The sequence below is a fragment of the Xyrauchen texanus genome, chromosome 29 (assembly GCF_025860055.1).
Source record: "Xyrauchen texanus isolate HMW12.3.18 chromosome 29, RBS_HiC_50CHRs, whole genome shotgun sequence".
NCBI classification, from domain to species: domain Eukaryota; kingdom Metazoa; phylum Chordata; class Actinopteri; order Cypriniformes; family Catostomidae; genus Xyrauchen; species Xyrauchen texanus.
The window spans coordinates 8,080,603-8,105,410 of NC_068304.1; positions in this window are offsets into that span (position 1 = coordinate 8,080,603).

Below are 24,808 nucleotides of genomic sequence, written 5' to 3' on the forward strand. Positions count from 1 at the left end.
CCCGTGTGTGTATACAAGTGTATGCCCGTGTGTGTATACAAGTGTATGCCCTGTGTGTGTATACAAGTGTATGCCCGTGTGTGTATACAAGTGTATGCCCCGTGTGTGTATACAAGTGTATGCCGTGTGTATACAAGTGTATGCCCCGTGTGTGTATACAAGTGTATGCCCCGTGTGTGTATACAAGTGTATGCCCGTGTGTGTATACAAGTGTATGCCCCGTGTGTGTATACAAGTGTATGCCCGTGTGTGTATACAAGTGTATGCCCCGTGTGTGTATACAAGTGTATGCCCCGTGTGTGTATACAAGTGTATGTCGTGTGTATACAAGTGTATGCCCCGTGTGTGTATACAAGTGTATGCCCGTGTGTGTATACAAGTGTATGCCCGTGTGTGTATACAAGTGTATGTCCCGTGTGTGTATACAAGTGTATGTCCCGTGTGTGTATACAAGTGTATGTCGTGTGTATACAAGTGTATGCCCCGTGTGTGTATACAAGTGTATGTCGTGTGTATACAAGTGTATGTCCCGTGTGTGTATACAAGTGTATGCCCGTGTGTGTATACAAGTGTATGCCCGTGTGTGTATACAAGTGTATGCCCGTGTGTGTATACAAGTGTATGCCCCGTGTGTGTATACAAGTGTATGTCGTGTGTATACAAGTGTATGCCCCGTGTGTGTATACAAGTGTATGCCCCGTGTGTGTATACAAGTGTATGCCCCGTGTGTGTATACAAGTGTATGTCGTGTGTATACAAGTGTATGTTGTGTATACAAGTGTATGCCCCGTGTCTGTATACAAGTGTATGCCCCGTGTGTGTATAAAAGTGTATGCCCTGTGTGTGTATACAAGTGTATGCCCCGTGTGTGTATACAAGTGTATGCCCCGTGTGTGTATACAAGTGTATGCCCCGTGTGTGTATACAAGTGTATGCCCGTGTGTGTATACAAGTGTATGCCCCGTGTGTGTATACAAGTGTATGCCCCGTGTGTGTATACAAGTGTATGCCCCATGTGTGTATACAAGTGTATGCCGTGTGTATACAAGTGTATGCCCGTGTGTGTATACAAGTGTATGCCCCGTGTGTGTATACAAGTGTATGCCCCGTGTGTGTATACAAGTGTATGCCCCGTGTGTGTATACAAGTGTATGTCGTGTGTATACAAGTGTATGCCCCGTGTTTGTATACAAGTGTATGTCGTGTGTATACAAGTGTATGCCCCGTGTGTGTATACAAGTGTATGTCGTGTTTATACAAGTGTATGCCCCGTGTGTGTATACAAGTGTATGTCGTGTGTGTATACAAGTGTATGCCCCGTGTGTGTATACAAGTGTATGTCGTGTGTATACAAGTGTATGCCCCGTGTGTGTATACAAGTGTATGCCCGTGTGTGTATACAAGTGTATGCCCGTGTGTGTATACAAGTGTATGTCCCGTGTGTGTATACAAGTGTATGCCCCGTGTGTGTATACAAGTGTATGCCCCGTGTGTGTATACAAGTGTATGCCCGTGTGTGTATACAAGTGTATGCCCCGTGTGTGTATACAAGTGTATGCCCCGTGTGTGTATACAAGTGTATGCCCCGTGTGTGTATACAATTGTATGTCGTGTGTATACAAGTGTATGCCCCGTGTGTGTATACAAGTGTATGCCGTGTGTATGCAAGTGTATGCCCCGTGTGTGTATGCAAGTGTATGCCCCGTGTGTGTATACAAGTGTATGTCGTGTGTATACAAGTGTATGCCCCGTGTGTGTATACAAGTGTATGCCCCGTGTGTGTATACAAGTGTATGCCCAGTGTTTGTATACAAGTGTATGTCGTGTGTATACAAGTGTATGTCGTGTGTATACAAGTGTATGCCCCGTGTTTGTATACAAGTGTATGTCGTGTGTATACAAGTGTATGCCCCGTGTGTGTATACAAGTGTATGTCGTGTTTATACAAGTGTATGCCCCGTGTGTGTATACAAGTGTATGTTGTGTGTGTACAAGTGTATGCCCCGTGTGTGTATAAAAGTGTATGCCCCATGTGTGTATACAAGTGTATGCCCCGTGTGTGTATACAAGTGTATGCCCCGTTTGTGTATACAAGTGTATGCCCCGTGTGTGTATACAAGTGTATGCCGTGTGTGTGTATACAAGTGTATGTCGTGTGTATACAAGTGTATGTCCCGTGTGTGTATACAAGTGTATGTCGTGTGTATACAAGTGTATGCCCCGTGTGTGTATACAAGTGTATGTTGTGTGTATACAAGTGTATGCCCCGTGTGTGTATACAAGTGTATGCCCTGTGTGTGTATACAAGTGTATGCCCGTGTGTGTATACAAGTGTATGCCCCGTGTGTGTATACAAGTGTATGTCGTGTGTATACAAGTGTATGCCCGTGTGTGTATACAAGTGTATGCCCCGTGTGTGTATACAAGAGTATGCCCTGTGTGTGTATACAAGTGTATGTCGTGTGTATACAAGTGTATGCCCTGTGTGTATACAAGTGTATGCCCCGTGTGTGTATACAAGTGTATGTCGTGTGTATGCAAGTGTATGCCCCGTGTGTGTATGCAAGTGTATGTCGTGTGTATGCAAGTGTATGCCCCGTGTGTGTATACAAGTGTTTGCCCTGTGTGTGTATACAAGTGTATGCCCCGTGTGTGTATACAAGAGTATGCCCCGTGTGCGTATACAAGTGTATGTTGTGTGTATGCAAGTGTATGCCCCGTGTGTGTATACAAGTGTATGCCGTGTGTATGCAAGTCTATGTCGTGTGTACACCTTTTTGTAGCCATTAAAAACATCTGGAGTAACACTAGCCATACACTTATATATAAAATACACTTATATACAAAATACACGTATATATATATATAAAATACAGTTATATACAAAATACACTAAAATACACTTATATACAAAATACACTTATATATATATAAAATACACTTATATACAAAATACACTAAAATACGTATATACAAAATACACTAAATACTCTTATATACAAATACACTTATATATATAAAATACACTTATATAAAAATACTTATATATATATAAATACAGTTATATACAAAATACACTAAAATACACTTATATACAAAATACACTAAAATACACTTATATACAAAATACACTTATATATATAAAATACAGTTATATACAAAATACACTAAAATACACTTATATACAAAATACACTTATATATAATATACAAAATACACTTATATATAAAATGCTTATATACAAAATACCTATATATATATATAAAATACGTATATACAAAATACACTAAAATACACTATATACAAAATACTTATATATATATAAAATACCTTATATACAAAATACACTAAAATACGTATATACAAAATACACTAAAATACCTATATACAAAATACACTATATATATATATAAAATGCATATATACAAAATACTATATATATATAAAATACTTATATACAAGATGCACTAAAATACGCGTGTATACAAAATGCACTAAAATACCTTATATACAAGATGCTTATATGTATATAAGATGCATGTATACAAAATACTTATATGTATATAAGATGCTTATATACAAAATGCACTAAGATACGTGTATACAAAATACGCTAAAATACCTGTATACAAATACATATATATAACATGCATATATATAAATACATATATATAAATACCTAAGATACAGTTATACAAATACATATATATATAAAATACATTATACAAAATACCTAAAATACACGTATATACAAAATACACTAAAATACTATATAAAATACATATATATACATGCATATATAAAATACACTATATACAAAATACACTAAGATACACTTATATACAAAATACACTTATATATAAATACACTTATATACAAAATACACTAAAATACACGTATATACAAAATACTTATATATATAAAATACCTTATATACAAATACACTAAAATACACGTTATACAAAATACCTAAAATACTATATACAAAATACCTATATATATATAAATACACTTATATACAAAATACACTTATATATATATAAAATACACTTATATACAAAATACACTAAAATACACGTATATACAAAATACACTAAAATACACTTATATACAAAATACACTTATATATAACATACACTTATATATAAAATACACTTATATATAAAATACACTAAAATACACGTATATACAAAATACACTTATATATATATAAAATACACTTATATACAAAATACACTAAAATACACGTATATACAAAATACACTAAAATACACTTATATACAAAATACACTTATATATAACATACACTTATATATAAAATACACTTATATACAAAATACACTAAAATACACTTATATACAAAATACACTTATATATAACATACACTTATATATAAAATACACTTATATACAAAATACACTAAAATACACGTATATACAAAATACACTTATATATATATAAAATACACTTTATATATATATATATATATATATATATATATATATATATATATATATATATATATATATATAAAATACACTTATATACAAAATACACGTATATATAAAGTACACTTATATACAAAATACACTTATATACAAAATACACTTATATATATATAAAATACACTTATATATAAAGTACACTTATATACAAATGTAGCACTGTTCAAGGACGGGACAGACACAAACGTCAACTTAAGGGGTAAGTTTATTTTTCTCTCTTTTGTTTGACAACGTGCAAGGGTTCGCTTTCTGGGTCGGGTTCTCCCTCTCGTGCTCTGTCACTCCTGCCCTTTTTATGCCGCTCTCCTCATGTTACTGAAATTAGAGACAGGTGTTAGTCATCATTTAGCTCAGGTGTGGCGCCTTACCGCTTTCTCTCCCGGACGGGCGCTTGACCACGCCCCACTGCCACATACCCCCACCGCCCGACTCAGGCGGGCGTCATCCGACCTGCCTACCACTCCCCCATTTCTGGAGAGGAAGTCAGCGGCAGCCATCTGCACCCCGGCCTGTGGACCACCTTAAATTTAAAGGGCTGGAGAGCCAGATACCAACGGGTGATCCGGGCGTTAGTATCCTTCATGCGGTGGAGCCACTGGAGTGGGGCGTGATCCGAGCAGAGGGTGAAGGCCCGCCCCAGCAGGTAGTATCGGAGGGTGAGGACCGCCCACTTGATGGCCAGACACTCCTTCTCTACTGGTGCTGTACTTAGTCTCCCTCAAGGAGAGTTTCCGGCTAATGTACAGCACCGGGCTCCTCTCCCTCCACCACCTGCGAGAGTACGGCCCCCAGCCCTCTGTCTGAAGCGTCCGTCTGTAAAACAAAAGGAGAGAGAAGTCAGGTGCATGCAAAAGCGGCCCCCACAAAGTGCAGCTTTAATCTGTATAAACGCCTGTTGGCACTGCTCCGACCATTGGACCGGATCTGGAGCCCCCTTTTTAGTAAGGTCAGTCAGCGGGCTGGTGACATCCGAATAATTAGGCACAAATCTTCTGTAATAGCCAGCCAGCCCCAGGAACTGCCTCACCCCTTTTTGGTCTTGGGTCTAGGGCAAGTCGCTAATCGCCCGTGGTCTTGTCAATTTGGGGTCGCACCTGGCCATGACCCAAGTGGAACCCCAGATACCGTACCTCCACACGCCCAACCGCAGCACTTTTTGGGTTTGCCGTGAGCCCGCCTGCCATAGCGATCTCAGGGCGGCCCTCAGATGTTGCATGTGCGCTGCCAATCATTGCTATAAATGATGATATCATCTAGATAAGCAGCGGCGTAAGCAGTCTGCGGTCTGAGGATCCTATCCATGAGAGCTGAAGCGTGGCTGGTGCCCGAACAAACCGAAAGGAAGCGTCCGCGAATTGGTGTAATCCGAGCGGCGTGGTGAAGGCCGTTTTTCACGGGATATTGGTGTCAAGGGGATCTGCCAATAACCCTTCGTTAGATCAAGGTCGAATAAAACCGAGCAGAACCTAACCGATCGAGCAGTTCATCAACACGGGGCATTGGGTGCAGCGTCAAATTTAGACACCGCATTGACTTTTCTATAATCCACACAGAAGCGGACAGACCCGTCGCTCTTGGGAACAAGGGCGACCGGACTGGACCAATCGCTGTGAGATTCTTCTATTACTCCCATGTCCAGCATCGGCGTCCAATTCTTCGAACTATTTTTTTTTATGTTCGGGCAAGCGATAAGAGCGACAGCGTACCACTACGCCCGGCTCGGTCTCGATGTGGTGTTGTATGATGTCTATGCGGCCCGGTAGAGGAGAGAACACGTCCGCAAACTCCTTTTGCAGTTCGGAAACCTCTGCGAGTTGGCGTGGTGAGAGGTGGTCTCCACACGGAACCGGGGTGTTAGGATTGCAGGCTTTGTTTACCTCCGGTCCGAGCTCCGCCCTCTCGGAACTACCGTTGCCAGCGTCACAGAGGCCGCCTCTTCCCTCCACAATTTTAGGAGGTTGAGGTGATATATTTGGCGCGCCCCTCTATCGGTGCAGCTTAACTTCATAATCGAGGTCCCCTACTCGTCGTGTGACCTCAAAGGGTCCTTGCCACTTGGCGAGTAATTTTGAGCTTCGATGTTGGGAGTAATACAAGCACTTTATCTCCGGTGCAAATTCCGTAGCTGAGCACCCCTGTCATACAGCCGGCGTTGGCGTTCTTGAGCCTGGAGCAAATTCTCCTGTGTTAATTGCCCCAGTGTATGGAGTTTTGCTCTAAGATCAAGAACGTATTGAATTTCATTTTTGGCATTGGAAGGTCCCTCCTCCCAAGTTTCACGGATGGCGTCGAGGACCCAGCGTGGGCGTCGTCCGTATAGCAGCTCAAATGGGGAAAATCCCGTGGAGGCTTGCGGAACCTCTCGTACTGCAAATAACAGGGGTCCAGCCACTTATCCCAATTCCTAAGCGTCTTACGTGCGCAATTTACTGAATCATATTTTTTAGCGTTTTATTAAATCGTTCCACCAGCCCATCCGTCTGAGGATGGTACACGCTAGTGCTGAATCGACTTAATGCCCAACAATTCGTAAAGTTAGTGAAGTGTTCAGTGACATAAATGTAGTGCCTTGATCGGTGAGGATTTCTTTCGGAACCCCCACCCGGAGATTATCTTGAAGAGTGCCCCTGCAACACTGCGTGCTGAGATGTTGCTCAGAGGCACTGCTTCCGGATACCGCGTTGCGTAATCCACCAGGACTAACACAAAGCGATGTCCGCGTGGCGTCCGTTCTAATGGCCCGGCGAGGTCCATTCCAATTCTCTCGAAGGAACCTCGATCAATGGAAGAGCGCAAAGGCGCTTTTGGGGTGGCCGGTGGGTTTACCAGCTGACATTCGCGGCACGCCGCACACCACCTGCGGACGTCGCCGCCAATGCCCGGCCAATAGAAGCGGGCTATTAGGCGGAAAAGTGTTTTCCGTTCCCCAGGTGACCGGCCATAGGATTATAGTGAGCCGCCTGGAAAACCATTTCCGGCGGCTCCGTGGAATCAACAATTGTGTCACCTCCTCCTTTGTTTGAGCGTCCTGCGTCACTCTATACAACCGATCTTTAATAATTGAAAAATACGGATATGAAATGGCGACACCCGGCGGAGTTGTTGACCATCGATTACTCTCACTTGGTCAAAGGCGTGTTTAAGGGTTTCATCGCGCGACTGCTCCAGGGGAAGTCCCCTCAGGGAACTCCCTGAGGGAGGGGTGACCCTCGCCCCTTCCCTCGTCACTTGGAGCAGCCGAGGGCGGCCCGGCTCCGCCTCCCCGCCAAAGCATCGCACATCACACATCCCTTTACTTTCATGCAGGACCCATCCGCACAGACTCCCTCTAATACATTTCTAAAATTTGGCCAATCAGTACCCAAGATTAGCGGATGGGTGAGGCGGGAACTAACCGCTGCCTCCACACTATGCTTTTCTCCCGAATTTAATCGCCAGAGTCACCAAGGGATACTTGTGAACATCCCCATGCACACACCTCACCCTCACTCGTTTAGCTGTGCCCAAAGCCCCGGGTTGAACCAAGCGTTGGTGGATGGTGGTCTGATTACAGCCGGTATCCATCAAAGCTTGGTATGTACCCCCTGGATCCTTACGGGATCCGATGCGCTCCAGCCCGACCGGGGGCAGCCTGCGGGACATCGGAGACCCGCACCACCGTCCCCACCTCCATCAGCGGACACTGATCCCGGAAGTGGTCCGGGTCCCCGCACCTCCAGCAGACCGGCCCAGGCGCCACGGCCGCACCCGTGCTGGCGGGCGCCACCACCTGAGGAGGAGAGCGACTGAAAGACGGGGAAGGGTTGCTCGGGTTCTCCCACGACCGGGAAGCAGGTCGACTGTATCCTCCACGCCTGCGGGGGCAGGAGCGGGACCTGGGGAGAGAGCAGAGCGAGAGGGAACAGGGGGAAAACAGGGGAAGACACAGGGGAAGGGGAGAGAGGGGGAGGGCTCATCTGTCCTTGGTATCGCCGCCAGGTGGTCCTCCATGAGCTGAACAGCTGCCTCCAGCGGCGCCGGGTGGTGGCACTGGACCCATTCCGCCGTTCTCCTGGGCAGGTTTTGCGTGAATTGCTCCAGTACCACCTGATCGATGACTCCCTCGGCGTCGCGGTCCCCAGCGAGCAGCCACCGCCGACAGGCGTCCCGGAGCCGTTGAACAAGCGCAAGCGGGCGGTCGGACTTCTCCATCTTCATGCTCGGAAGAGCTGGCGATTCTCTTCCGGGCTCCGACCAACCCGCTGCAGGATGGCCCTCTTTAGGTTGGAGTAAGCCAGGAGGCTCGTCGTTGGCAGTTGTTGCGCCGCGAGCTGTGCTTCCCGGACAGGAGAGGAATTAGGCGGGCTGCCCACTGTTCGGGCGGCCAGCCCCAGATGTCAGCCGTCCTCTCGAACAAGTCGAGGAAGGCCTCCGGATCATCTGCCACCCCCATCTTCTGCAACATGGGCGGGGGCAGCGTAGCTGGGTGTCGGGGTCGCGGCTGATGCTGGCGCAGCCTCCTGGCTGAGGAGGCTCCGGATAGCGAGTCGGTCCTCTGCCTGAGCCCGCATGACCTCAAAGAACCGCCGATCTTGATCCTGCCGGAGCTCAAGCAGGGTTTGTTGGTGGCCCTGATGGAGATTAGCGAGGGACTGGAGGATTTCCGCCAGCTGGGAGGACTCTACGGGCTGACTTGGTTCCATCACAAAAAAAAAAATAGTCCGGGTTTCTGCACCACTGTAGCACTGTTCAAGGACGGGACAGACACAAGCGTCAACTTAAGGGGTAAGTTTATTTTCTCTCTTTTGTTTGACAACGTGCAAGGGTTAAGCTTTCTGGGTCGGGTTCTCCCTCTCGTGCTCTGTCACTCCTGCCCTTTTTATGCCGCTCTCCTCATGTTACTGAAATTAGAGACAGGTGTTAGTCATCATTTAGCTCAGGTGTGGCGCCTTACCGCTTTTCTCTCCGGACGGTGCTTGACCACGCCCCGCTGCCACAACAAAATACACTTATATTATATATATATATATATATATATATATATATATATATAATACACTTATATACAAAATACACTTATATACAAAATACACTTATATATATAAAATACACTTATATACAAAATACACTTATATATAAATAAAATACACTTATATACAAAATACACTTATATATATATATAAAATACACTTATATACAAAATACACTAAAATACACTAAAATACACTTATATACAAAATACACTTATATATATATAAAATACACTTATATACAAAATACACTTATATATATATAAAATACACTTATATACAAAATACACTAAAATACACGTATATACAAAATACACTAAAATACACTTATATACAAAATACACTTATATATATATAAAATACACTTATATACAAAATACACTAAAATACACGTATATACAAAATACACTAAAATACACTTATATACAAAATACACTTATATATATACAAAATACACTTATATACAAAATACACTTATATATATATAAAATACACTTATATACAAAATACACTTATATATATATAAAATACACTTATATACAAAATACACTAAAATACACTTATATACAAAATACACTTATATATATATAAAATACACTTATATACAAAATACACTAAAATACACTTATATACAAAATACACTTATATATATATATAAAATACACTTATATACAAAATACACTTATATACAAAATACACTAAAATACACTTATATACAAAATACACTTATATATATATAAAATACACTTATATACAAAATACACTAAAATACACTTATATACAAAGATACACTAAAATACACTTATATACAAAGATACACTTATATATATATAAAGATACACTTATATACAAAATACACTAAAATACACTTATATATAAAATACACTTATATACAAAATACACTTATATATATATAAAATACACTTATATACAAAATACACTAAAATACACGTATATACAAAATACACTAAAATACACTTATATACAAAATACACTTATATATATATAAAATACACTTATATACAAAATACACTAAAATACACTTATATATAAAATACACTTATATACAAAATACACTTATATATATATATAAAATACACTTATATACAAAATACACTTATATATATATAAAATACACTTATATACAAAATACACTAAAATACACGTATATACAAAATACACTAAAATACACTTATATACAAAATACACTTATATATATATAAAATACACTTATATACAAAATACACTAAAATACACTTATATATAAAATACACTTATATACAAAATACACTTATATATATATAAAATACACTTATATACAAAATACACTAAAATACACTTATATACAAAATACACTTATATACAAAATACACTTATATTTAAGACACATTCTCTTAAAGCAAGTCTAACTTATATGTTGCTTCTCAAGTAAATGTATCTTATTTTAAGGATTTTTAGAATATTTTAAATGGAAAACAAGACAAAAACACTTAATGGAAATAGTTTTGTTGCAGTGAATTTCTTTACTGAATTAAACTTAATAAAAAGCATTTTTTCCCTTAAATTCAGTGAATGTCATTTAGAGATATTTTTAAAAGATGATTTTGTCCTCTTTGTTGTTTGTAAGCACATTTAATACAACCATTTAAGTTAGGACAGAAGCTGAATAATCAGTTAAGAGCTAACGATTAATCGTTGCAAAATAGTCGAAAATGCCCTGAGATAATTAATGACACCAGATGATTCAGCACTACATTAATGAAACTGACTTGACTTGATCAGAAAGCTTTATAAAAAGGGGAGTTCCCCTTCTGTCGCTCTCTCCACGTTGTGTCGGAGAAGCGACACTAGGGGTCTCTCTTGAGCGCCGATATCCACCTCTGATCTATGAAAAAAGGCCAATGAGAGTTGGCAGCCAGTATTTGCATGTCCCGGCCCCGGACATACGGGTATTTAAGCGGTGCAAATACGGGAGTTCATTCAGAAAATTTCTTCGGAGCCGATGGTCTGTCTGCAGTTTGCTGCGAGTTTACACACCACTATAAACGTTCCTGTTTCCTCTGACGATCTGCATGCTGTTGGATCTTGACGGCGCACAACAGCGGCTTTCTCCTTCACATTGCACGGCGTGCATTGTTGCCCCTGAGCTTCGACAGCGCAGACACACACACATTGTGTATTTAAAAGAGTAAATTCCTATTAAAAGAGTAATTTCTCTAAAAGAGCAAAACACAGCGGCGTTGAACGTCCTTCTCAGGATGCGTCTTTTTCAAGATGCCCTTCCGCCCCTGTGTTGTTCCTGGATCGCGGTAGAGTGCTCTCCGCTTCAGGCGGCCACAGGCGCTGTCTCGTGTGTTTGGGCGCGATCACACCGAGGCGGCGTTTGTGGATGGTTCATGTTCTCACTGCGAGAACATGACCATGACCACGTTAGCGATCGCGGCTTCCTTTCAACAGAAAGCAAGCCACCCCAGCTGCACCCGCATTGCTCCTTCTTCCCACGGGATTGAGGGCGATCGCGGTTGGCGCTGGAGGCGATTGAAGGCGGCAGCGGGTGCAGTTTCGCCGGGTAGCCCCCGCGAACCTCCTGTTCCCGACACGCTCGCTGGTCCCGTCCACGCTCGCGGCGATAGCGGCTTCGCCTCACGGCCTGGCTGTCTATCCTCCGAGCCCGAAGCAGATGAGCTCGCCGCTGCATCGGAGAGTGTGATGTCTGATGCCGAGGACTCCCCTGGACTGCTGCCTTCGGGCCAGCAGGCCCAGGCTGAGGCCGACGCTCAGATGTCTGACATGCTTTCCCGGGCCGCCGTGAGCGTGGGGTTGGATTGGAACCTTCCATCCTCCCCACAGCCTTCACGGTTGGATGACTGGTTCCTGGGGGCAGCGCGCCGTTCGTGGCCTCGCATCCCCCCGGTCCCATTTTTCCCGGAGGTGCATGACGAGCTGACGTCTATGTGGAGAGCCCCGCTCTCCGCCCATCTAGGTGCCACCCGCTCCACTCTCACCACCCTCGACGGCGAGGCGCCCGCGGATACGGGGCGATTCCCCAGGTCGATAGGGCAGTTGCGCACCATCTATGCCTCGGTAGCCCTACCTCCTGGCGTGGCCGCCCCGTACTCCCATCCAAGCCCTGTAGGACAACATCCTCGCTCAACGCGAAGGCCTACAGTGCGGCTGGACGCGCTGCCTCCGCCCTGCATGCGATGGCCCTCCTGCAAGTCCACCAGGCCAAAGCACTCATGCACGGGGTGCACCTGAGAGCGACGAAGGCCACAGCGCAGGCACTCGCACAGGCGATGGCTACCCTAGTGGTCCAGGAACGCCATCTTTGGCTCAATCTGGTCGAGATGCGTGAGGCCGACAAGAACCGCCTCCTGGACGCACCTGTCGAGGACTTCGCCCAACAGTTCTCCGCGGTGAAGAAGCAGACGGAGGCCATCTCTCAAGCATCATGCCCCGCCGCAGACCTGCCGCTACGGGCCCTGCCCCGTCTGCCCACCGAGGGCGTCCCCTGCGAAAAAACAGCTCCTGCTCCGCCTCAACCCGGGCCCAGCTCTCAGCCCCAGCGTCGAGCACCCCGCAGGCGGTGCACGCCCCCTGTCTCACGAACCCCCTCTAGGACCAGGAAGGCTCCCAAGCCGACCCAGAGCCGAAGACGTTAGCTCCGGAGGTGGTAAGACCGCTCCGTCCCCCGGTGGAGGGCCGGGAGGAGAATCCTTAGTTTTTTCATTTGCCACACCCCTTGAAGGGGGCTGTGGTGCCCACATTCTCAATAAGAGGTATTTCCTTTGCCTCTGGGTCACCTGGCCCGCAAATGCCGTTCTCACGGCAATCTGCTTTCAGATTACGACAGTCCCGGTACACCGGACGCGGCGATCCTGCCTTCTGCCTGCCCACGACTGTCCCCCGGCCGGCCGGTTCAGACAAGTCCAGAGGACACCGACATCAGACCTCCTCCTCAGTCACGAACCCGCCCCCTACTGGGTGCGCGGAGCAAGGTAAGTGCTTTGAGTCTATTCTCAGCACCTCAGCCTCAGGCCGCAACGAAGCCGCCCAACGCTGCATTACCTGTTCCGCCCCGCTGCGAGGCTCCGCCGGGTACGTCCAAAATACTCGTCCCTTTGGTGCCCCTAGCGCAGAGCCGGGAAGCGTGGTTTTCGCTTCCCAATGCATCACGCTGGCTGCACCAGACCATTCGACTCGGTTACGCAATTCAGTTTGCCCGGCTCCGCCCCCTTCAGGGCGTCCGCTTCCGCAGTACACGGCGAGCATGCCAGTTCCCTGCGCGCGAAATCGCGACCCTCTTGGCCAAGGGCGCGGTAGAGCCCGTCCCTCCAACCGAAATGAGGAAGGGTTTCTACAGCCCTTACTTCATTGTACCCAAGAAAGGCGCCGGCTTACGACCAATCCTGGACCTGCAAGTTTTCAATCGTTTCAAACTTGTTAAAACTCCCGTTCAAAATGCTCACGCAGAGAAATATTCTGGCTGGCGTTCAGCATCTAGATTGGTTCGCAGCGGTAGACCTGAAGGACGCGTACTTCCACGTCTCAAGTCTGCCACGACACCGACCCTTCTTACGGTTCGCGTTCGACGGCCAGGCGTTTCAGTACAAAGTCCTCCCCTTCGGCCTGTCTCTGTCCCCTCGCGTCTTCACGAAGGTCGCAGAGGCGGCCCTTGCCCCGCTACAAGTAGCCGGCATCCGCATTCTCAACTACCTCGACGACTGGCTCATCCTAGCACACTCTCGAGAGTTACTATGCACACACAGAGACCAGGTGCTCTGGCACCTCAGCCGCTTGGGGCTTCAGGTCAACTGGGAAAAGACAAGCTCACTCCGGTTCAGAGCATCTCTTTTCTCGGGTTGGAGTTAGAATCAGTCTCAATGACAGCACGTCTCACGAGCGAGTGTGCTCAGTCGGTGCTGGACTGCCTCGCTTCCTTCAAGCCAGGCACAGTGGTCCCTCTAAAACTTTTCCAGAGGCTCCTGGGGCATATGGCGTCCTCCATGCGGTCGCGCCGCTGGGGTTTATGCATATGAGACCACTCCAGCACTGGCTCCAGACTCGAGTCCCGAGACAAGCATGGCACCACGGCACGCATCGGGTAAGGATCACCCCCGCCTGCCTCAAAACACTCCGACCCTGGACAGACCTCTGCTTTTTACGGGCAGGAGTGCCCCTGCAGCAGGTGTCCCAACGCGTCCTGGTCACAACCGACGCCTCCCGGTCCGGGTGGGGTGCCGTGTGCAGCGGGCACGCAGCAAGCAGCGGGCCGTTGGAAAGGGGCCCCGCTGCGTTGGCACATCAATTGCCTGGAGTTGCTGACCGTCCTTCTTGCTCTCAGGAAGTTCCTCCCATTAGTTTGGGACAAACACGTCCTCGTGAGATCGGACAGCACCACGGTGGTGGCGTACATAAATCGCCAAGGCGGCGTACGCTCCCGCCACATGTCACAACTTCGCCCGCCATCTCCTCCTATGGAGCCAGCAGCGACTCAAGTAAGCTGCGTGCCACTCACATCCCGGCAAGCTCAGCGTCGTAGCGGACGCGCTATCGCGACAACGCCTGCCCGGCGGAGTGGAGGCTTCACCCCAGTCGGTCCAGCTGATTTGGGAACAGTTTGGCAAGGCCCAGGTAGACCTGTTTGCCTCCCAGGAAACCTCCCACTGCCCGCTCTGGTACGCCCTAACAGAGACTCCCCTCGGGACAGACGTGCTGGCACACAGCTGGCCCTCGGGGCTGCGCAAGTACGCATTTCCCCCAGTGAGCCTTCTTGCACCGGTGCTGTGCAAGGTCAGGGTGGACGAGGAGCAAGTCACGTTAGTGGCCCCCTACTGGCCCACTCGGACTTGGTTCTCGGATCTCAGGCTTCTCGCGACAGCTCCTCCCTGGCGAATTCCCCTGAGAAAGGACCTCCTCTCTCAGGGGCGGGGCACGCTCTGGCACCCGCGCCCAGACCTCTGGAACCTCCACGTCTGGTCCCTGGGCGGGATCGCGGAAGAGCTAGCCGGCTTACCGGCGACCGTTGTGAATACAATCAACCAAGCCAGAGCCCCTCTACCAGGCACCTTTACGCCCTAAAGTTAGCGCTTGTTCGCAGATTGGTGTTCTTCCGAACTGAAGACCCGCAGAGATGCTGCGATCAAGTCAGTGCTCCTGTTCCTACAGGAGAGGCTGGACAGGAGGCTGTCCCCGTCCACCCTCAAGGTGTATGTTGCCGCCATTGCCGCCCACCACGATCCTGTAGACGGCAAGTCTTTGGGTAAGCACGACTTGATCCTCAGGTTCCTGAGAGGCGCCCGGAGGTTGAATCCCTCCCGGCCAGGCCTAGTTCCCTCCTGGGGAACTAGGCCTGCAGCAGGTGTCCCGACGCGTCCTGGTCACAACCGACACCTCCCGGTCCGGGTGGGGTGCCGTGTGCAGCGGGCACGCAGCAGCGGGCCGTTGGAAAGGGGCCCCGCTGCGTTGGCACATCAATTGCCTGGAGTTGCTGACCGTCCTTCTTGCTCTCAGGAAGTTCCTCCTGTTAGTTTGGGACAAACACGTCCTCGTGAGATCGGACAGCACCACGGTGGTGGCGTACATAAATCGCCAAGGCGGCGTACGCTCCCGCCACATGTCACAACTCGCCCGCCATCTCCTCCTATGGAGCCAGCAGCGACTCAAGTCAGCTGCGTGCCACTCACATCCCGGCAAGCTCAGCGTCGTAGCGGACGTGCTATCACGACAACGCCTGCCCGGCGGGAGTGGAGGCTTCACCCCAGTCGGTCCAGCTGATTTGGGAACGGTTTGGCAAGGCCCAGGTAGACCTGTTTGCCTCCCAGGAAACCTCCCACTGCCCGCTCTGGTGCGCCCTAACAGAGGCTCCCCTCGGGACAGACGGCTGGCACACAGCTGGCCCTCGGGGCTGCGCAAGCACGCATTTCCCCAGTGAGCCTTCTTGCACCGGTGCTGTGCAAGGTCAGGGTGGACGAGGAGCAAGTCACGTTAGTGGCCCCCTACTGGCCCACTCGGACTTGGTTCTCGGATCTCAGGCTTCTCGCGACAGCTCCTCCCTGGCGAATTCCCCTGAGAAAGGACCTCCTCTCTCAGGGACGGGGCACGCTCTGGCACCCGCGCCCAGACCTCTGGAACCTCCACGTCTGGTCCCTGGACGGGATGCGGAAGAGCTAGCCGGCTTACCGGCGACCGTTGTGAATACAATCAACCAAGCCAGAGCCCCCTCTACCAGGCACCTTTACGCCCTAAAGTTGCGCTTGTTCAGCAGATTGGTGTTCTTCCGAACTGAAGACCCGCAGAGATGCGCGATCAAGTCAGTGCTCCTGTTCCTACAGGAGAGGCTGGACAGGAGGCTGTCCCCGTCCACCCTCAAGGTGTATGTTGCCGCCATTGCCGCCCACCATGATCCTGTAGACGGCAAGTCTTTGGGTAAGCACGACTTGATCCTCAGGTTCCTGAGAGGCGCCCGGAGGTTGAATCCCTCCCGGCCAGGCCTAGTTCCCTCCTGGGATCTCTCAGTAGTCTTGGCAGAACTCCAGAGACCTCCCTTCGAGCCGCTTGAATCAATTGGACTCAGGACCCTCTCTCTTAAGACGGCCCTGCTGATCGCGCTCGCCTCTATCAAGAGGGTCGGGGACCTGCAAGCATTCTCTGTCAGCGACACTTGCCTGGAGTTCGGTCCGGCAGATACGTCTGTGATCCTAAGACCGCGACCGGGCTATGTGCCCAAGGTTCCTACCACACCCTTCCGAGATCAGGTAGTGAACCTGCAAGCGCTGCCCTGGGAGGAGGCAGACCCAGCCCTTTCGTTGCTGTGTCCAGTGCGCGCCCTGCGCATTTACCTGGACCGCACACAGAGCACCAGACGCTCTGAGCAGCTCTTTGTCTGCTTTGGGGGACAGCAGAAAGGGAATGCCGTCTCCAAACAGAGGCTTGCCCACTGGGTTGTCGATGCCATCACACTGGCTTATCACACCCAGGCCGTGCCCCTACCCTTGCGGGTCCGAGCTCACTCAACAAGGGGTGTTGCGTCCTTGTGGGCACTGGCCAAGGGCACCTCCCTAGCAGACATCTGTAGAGCCGCGGGTTGGGCAACACCCAACACCTTCGCGAGGTTTTACAACCTCCGCGTTGAGTCGGTTGCGTCTCGTGTTTTCTCAGGTCCGAGCCCGTAGAACTCGGTAACACGTAGACCGACCGGCCGGCTGGATTGCTTGCGCCCAGCGCCCTTTTCCTGACGTCAAGGTAAAGTAGTGCGCCTTCTTCCCAGGGCGCCCCACCCCAAGTCGGGACCCTGGTCGATTCCTCCCCAGCCCTCCGGGTCCGCGGTTCAGCGGAGGAACCCACCGACCCAAGCCACTGCGGGTACCCTGATGGCTACCCTGTACTGGTATAGGTGCTCCACAGGTAAGGCCTCCTGCTCGGACTCCCCCTGTGTGTAATTCCACGGTTCTGTCCCCTTACGAGCGGACCCCCGTGTCTCCCTTAGGCAGTTAAAGCTGCCCGGTCGCCGTGCTGTAGCAACTCCCCCTTCGAGGCTGGATCTACCACCGCACCATACTTTCCACACGAGCCCTAAGACGGCCGTGTGACGTGTCTACCACTTTTCCTCCCCAAGAAAAAGGGCAGGTGTGATCTCCGCGAGGGTCTGGGTAAGACCCCTTCCCTATATGCGTGTAAGGGCCCGGCCGTGATTGCTCTATGCGAGAAACATAGAGAGAAAGAGGCCCAGCCAGGCTGACCCGTTCCCATGTTGGCAAACATCGCCTTGTTCCCCTCCTAGGGTAACTAGAAGGATTCCGATGTTCTTATGGGGCATTGGGGAAGGGTACGTGCAGCCAGGTACAGACGATGCGCGGCACTGGATGAAATCCCTGCCCGCCTCTGTATCGGCGGTTCACGTACAGGGTTCAGCGCATGGCAAGATTGGAATGGGTCCCCTAGTGTCGCTTCTCCGACACAACGTGGAGAGAGCGACAGAAGGGGAACGTTTGGTTACATATGTAACCTCCGTTCCCCGAGGGAGGGAACGACACGTTGTGTCTTTCCTCCGCCATGTCGCTGAACCGAGCCACTGTTGTGGCCGGACCATTTCCGGCTCCTCAGAAAAATCCTGAATGAACTCCCGTATTTGCGCCGCTTAAATACCCGTATGTCCGGGGGCGGGACATGCAAATACTGGCTGCCAACTCTCATTGGCCTTTTTTCATAGATCAGAGGTGGATATCGGCGCTCAAGAGAGACCCCTAGTGTCGCTTCTCCGACACAACGTGTCGTTCCCTCCCTCGGGGAACGGAGGTTACATACGTAACCAAACGATTTGTGGTGAGAAATATGACAATTTGTAAACTTTGATTTAGTGTCAGAAGCAAAGGCAGGACCCAGTTGTAGTGCTATGCAAGAGATTGATGCTCTCACTGTGGAAAACACAGGTAAGCTGTGTGAATAAGCAAAAACATGATCACTTTAGTTACACTAGGCCTATAACAACTTTCTATGCCCAAGTGTTACTAGTTACCCATTATGGATATTTTTTATCAAAAGATAGACCTTGTAAATATAAAAAGCCCATGATTGATAGAGTCATATTTTAATAGTTTTAATCAAAACGTGCTGATAACGATAATAATTTAGGAAAATACAATGAATTACAAGGCTGTAGAGAACTGTGCACCATCGCAGACTTATATACTGAGGTTTTAATTACATTATTTTAATAGTCAGTTGTGAACTAAAGTGGGCCGGTCTAAGGCATGAAACTCCAGGGCTGAAATTGAGTCCCACTCCAGCCCTGGGACATACTTCACAAAGTCTAACAACCAGAAAGTGTCCAAATAGTTTTGTCTCATTTTAAACCACATTTGTCGGCTTAGAGGAGCAGAGCCGAAGCACGACCAAAATAATGTCTTTCCGCAAGATGCATTCACTTTTATTTTTTAACCGCAACAAGGCCAAAAGTTAGATAGTGTACCTGTATATGTTTACAATTTTATGATAGATTTATTTTTTTATTACATCTTTTTTTTAACGTCTAAAGTTTAAAAGCATGCCATTTCAGTTCTGTATCCACAAAAGACAGCAGATAATTGTAAAAGAGTGTTATGATCATAACCCCATTGAGCTTTGTAGGATCAGTTAGACTGTAAGTTGCAAACTTTCCAAATATATTAAAATCAGTTCTGAAAAAACTGAATGTGAAGACAACCCCATCAACAACTCCAAAACATCAAACAGTGATTATATTAAAATCTAGTCTTTGACAGTAAACAGTAGAGAGCTGTATATATTGGGAGCTAATTATATGAAATGTATTATAGCAGACTGTGTATTGTGTTGTGATATAATCTTTATAGCTTTTAATTACATTTTTATAGGTAGCAGCCATAACCGTTTAGATACAGAATTTAATTTAATGAATTGTACGTAAATGGATTGAGGACATTTGAGGAAAAGTCAATATTTAATGGGGGAAAGTTTGTAAAAAATTCCAAAGCTGCACTAGTTCCAGCAAAATGCTGTAATGTGTAGAATTTCATATTGACCCTCTGGTAAATTTCTACAACAATTGATCCTGTTGAAGTGTGCAAAGTGTATGTTTATGTTTTGTAACAAAATGAATAACAGGAACAAAGACAAGAGCTTGTCTTCACCCGAGACCTAACGCATAATCCAAATAACATCTTCCAGCATCTAAATCATTGCAATGATTTAATGTATAGTATTAATGTATTGCATATGATGCCATTTTTGTAGTTTCTTATGCACTGATGCATAAGGTGATGTATTTGTTCCTATATATATATATATATATATATATATATATATATATATATATATATATATATATATATATATATGTGTGTGTGCACCATTAATACCAGAGGTGGGTCATTCCTGCCATTCATATCTTCATATTTTATTTAAAATATCAAACTCATAAATATATTTACAAACTAATTTCTAAAATGAAAAACTTATTACAGATGTTTCTTCATTGTTTCACCTTTTCTATTTTTTTATTTATTTTTATAAACCATGTGGGAATATTGTTTTAACTGTAATCAATTTAAATGAAACAGAAACATTAAAAACAAATAGCAATGGATTTTATGAATTCTAGGATGTTTTGTGGTATTTGTAGGCTGGTCTCACTCTTAAACATTCCACGATGTTTGCTAAAATTACTGAAATTGGTATAATTATATAAAATGATGCTTAAAAGTACTTAAAAATGTCACCCTCATTTGCGCAATACTTCGTCTTTTAATTTTCATGAGGTGCCATCCTGTTCATTTTCTTGTAGCTATTCTGTACAAAAGATTTTAACAAACATTTTTAAAAAATATCCTGATTTTAACAAATACGAGTTTTTATGAACTTCTTTAAATTACAACAACACAAACGCATTTTTATTTTTACAGTTAGCTACAGAGCTTGAAAGGTAGCGACTACACAACAGGAATGAACTGAAATGAATAAACAGTGAGTGCGCGAGATCAAGTGCACATAAAGTGGCATCGGGCAGCCAAAGGGTGACAGCACAGATCAAGCGCAGTTCGTGCATCTGAACTGTCACTCTTTGGCTGTCCGGTGCGCACCTGATCTCGCGGCAGTGGAGCTGCTTGGAAACAAACTGCGGCGTCTCGTGTTACCGCGCGCGCGATCAATAGCTGGTGTGAGCCCCGCGCGCCGGGCGACAGTATCGCGTTGCGCGCGCAGGGGGAGACAGAGTATCGACGCGTGACTGATCGCGATCATAATCACACTTCTCCTCTTATCACCTCCGTGTGCTGAATAAAACATACCGCTTTCCTGCCAAGAGCAGTCACCCCGAACAAACTTATTCAAGTTCATTTCAAACACTGAAAGAAAAGCTGAAATGGGCTCAGTGGCTGTGTCTTCCCTGTTATGCGTTGCCTTTTAAACCCTCTAACGTTCAAAAAATAAATAGGTTATGCTTGTTATAATTCTAGTTACAATTTCAACACTGAAAAACAATAGTGGTAAGATTAGCTTAATTTTTATTTAGCAAGTTTTTGCACACAGTTTTTCTAAGTAAATCTTAAGGGTATAAAGTTGAGTAAAATCTACTAAACTTGATGATATAATATTGACTAAAGTGATTGAGTACATTTAACTTAAATATTTTAGTAAATTCAGTAACTTTCACGGACAAAAATGGCATACAGTACTTATAAAGGTATCATGCATTTACAGTAGTTTGCCTGTTTTACTATGTAGTGTATGAGACAGCATCACTCACCTTACATTTCAGACATCAGTATGAAAATACAGAGCTGTGCACGCACAACACTTGACAAGAGAAAATGAACTTCAGACTGCATAATAAAAAAAAATACCAAACGTAACAACAAAATTAACAATACAAACTGTGTAAATCAACCTGCAAACAGTGAAACCATGCAAGCTCATTATTCAAGCCCAGTGCATGCTGGAAAACACATGCTTCGAAGGTTAAATAAAGTTGACTTATTCTATTTATTTGTAAATTTTACTCAAATTAGCAAATAAGAATGACACGGTTTGCTACTATATTGATACATGATGACATATTGTAAAGGTTAATCATAAATAATATTTACTTATAAGTTATAGCATTCATTTTTACATGTTTGAATGTAGAAATTAATTAACATATTTAAGGTTACGCTTAAGCTAACTTATTCAATGTAGAAAGTACTTAATCATTTTTTTAATATATTTATTTCACCACAAAATCATTCTTTTCAGTGAAGGATTATATTGGCAACACAATGGCAAGAAATGTACAGGATGCCTAATAGGATTGCTCAGTTTGATACTGTTACTGAAGGAAACTAAGCTAACATAAACTTTTAATTTTCATATTTTTTTATCTTCTTTTACATTCTTGATACTATGCTACTTATTTATGTAATATATATATATATATATATAAATAAAGGTGTAATGTTTTAAAGACAAACCAACTAATACCACAAACATCACAGACTTAATAAAAGTAAATACTGATTAATGTTTGGATAAAAGTGCTTTGCAGAAATGAAAAGTTCCATTCTAAAATGTGAAGTACTACTAATAACACAACAAGGAAAAAGGTCTTTCTACCATGCAAGAATTCCATGTAAAGTGCTGAATATGAATGGTTTAGCCTTCGAATGCAAATATCATATTGTGAGAACAAACCATGATCTAATAGACACTCAAAATGACCTTTAGTGGGAAAAGGGGCAACCCAAACATTACCAAAACATTGCAGAGCTTTAAATCACCGGCTTGTGATAAGATCAGGCAGTAGCGTCACCTGTAAGTCATAACAGGTATTCAAAGCCTTAGGCTTGCCACACACAGTATCCAGGTGCAGACGCCCAGGGGACAGAAGACCTCTGAATACTGCAGGATATGCTTCCTGCTGTTGGACAGGGAGAACTAGAGAAATGCCCCAATGTTCAAGCTTCAACTCAGGAGCATGGGAAAATGTCCTCAGTCAAGTATGGTATTTAAAGGAATATACCAGGTCCAATACAAGTAAAGCTTGATTGACAACATTTGATTACCGCAAAAATAACTTCGCCTTGCCCCTTGTTTATTTAAAACATTGCTGCTACATTAGGGGAATTACAATGGAAGCGAATAGGGCCAGTCGATAAACGCTAAAATGCACATGGTTTCAAAAGTATAGACACAAGACGTAAACATTCTACATGTTAACATGATTTTACTGGGATAAAAATTGCTTACTAACCTTATCTGTGTAAAGTTATATCCAATACCAGGACTCTTAAGGGTAAGTTGTCATGAAAATGAATGTGTAAAATTGGATATATCTTTACACAGACAAGGTTAGTAAGCAATTTTATCACAGTAACATCATGTTAACATGTTCACATCTTGTGGCTATACTTTTGAAATGTGTATTTTAGCATTTATGGACTAGTCCCATTGACTTCCATAGTAAATACCTTGTTGTAAATGTGCATGATGTTTTCCTGTGTAAAACGTGTCGTCACAATATACTTAACAAAATTCCATCAAATTGCATTGAGTAATCTTTAATAAAAAATAAAATTAACCTAAATATTTTAAGTTTTATAATTTAATTTAGTTAAATATTGCAGTTAGTTTTCATAGAAGTTTGTCAAGAAATTCTAATGCATCAATCTTAAAAAATAGGATAAAATAAATTGACCCAACTGAATTCTCTGTTATTTGAGTTGAATTGTTTAGGCAAGATTTAGACAAAATAATTTGTAGCAGAGACTGTACAATAATGGTGCAGTGGATATGGTGAGCTCTGTTGAAGCGAGGGTATTATAATTATTTGTATGGCATAAAATAATAATAAAAAAATGGGCTAAAATATTTTTTGAGTGTACTTGCCAGGATGACCAAACCCAAAATCTATGATATTATTGCCTCTAGAAATGGCTTGGGTCCCTCTTTAAATAGAAGCAGATTTTTTTTAACCCGTTTAGTCGGTCATGGTTCTGAATGCTTTGAAAAGTAATGGCACACCCCTCCTCAACAAGCCAACCAATTTTAAGGTTTGATTCCTATATTTGGAACAATGGTGCAGAACGAGTTATCCACCTGCGTTTAATACTTCACTTTTGTATTCAAACAAACGCATAACACCAGTATGAGCAACAGTAATAGTGATGGTTGCATTAGCAAACAGCACCAATAAAAGCTTTAATACAATCCTGTTTAACAATTTACCCAATTATATATCTTTTGGTCATACGGTTTTGTATTAAAACAAATGAAAAATAAATGCATAAACAAATATAATACGATATCAGTGGAACACAATAATACAAACTGATACATAGTGTTGGATTTTCACTATCCCACTGAATATTAGAGCAGCCTGACTGAGTGATTTTCTGAGACTCTCCTTTCAGGTCAAGTCCTGAGATAACCCGCTTGTCGATATACTGTATATACTGCATATAAGTCACTTTATTACCATCATAAACCCCTTTTAAAAAGGGTTCCTTCTCATTTTACAAGAGCATTAAATGCATACATAGCAATTTTCACAAAAACTAAACAAATCTGAAATGACTAATTACCATTCAAAAGGCTCTGAATGCGAAGGGTCAGAGGAGCCCACGGTGGAAGGCAGGGGTGTGAAGTGAAAGTCAGCACATCTGGTTACATTAATAATGCAGAGACCTTTAAATGGCAGTTTGTTACTTATTGAGTGCTGCCTGCTGAAATCTACACTGACACCCAAGCTGCTGCCAGGGGACTCTACCAAATGGGAGTCGGATGAAGCGAGGGGATGAGAGG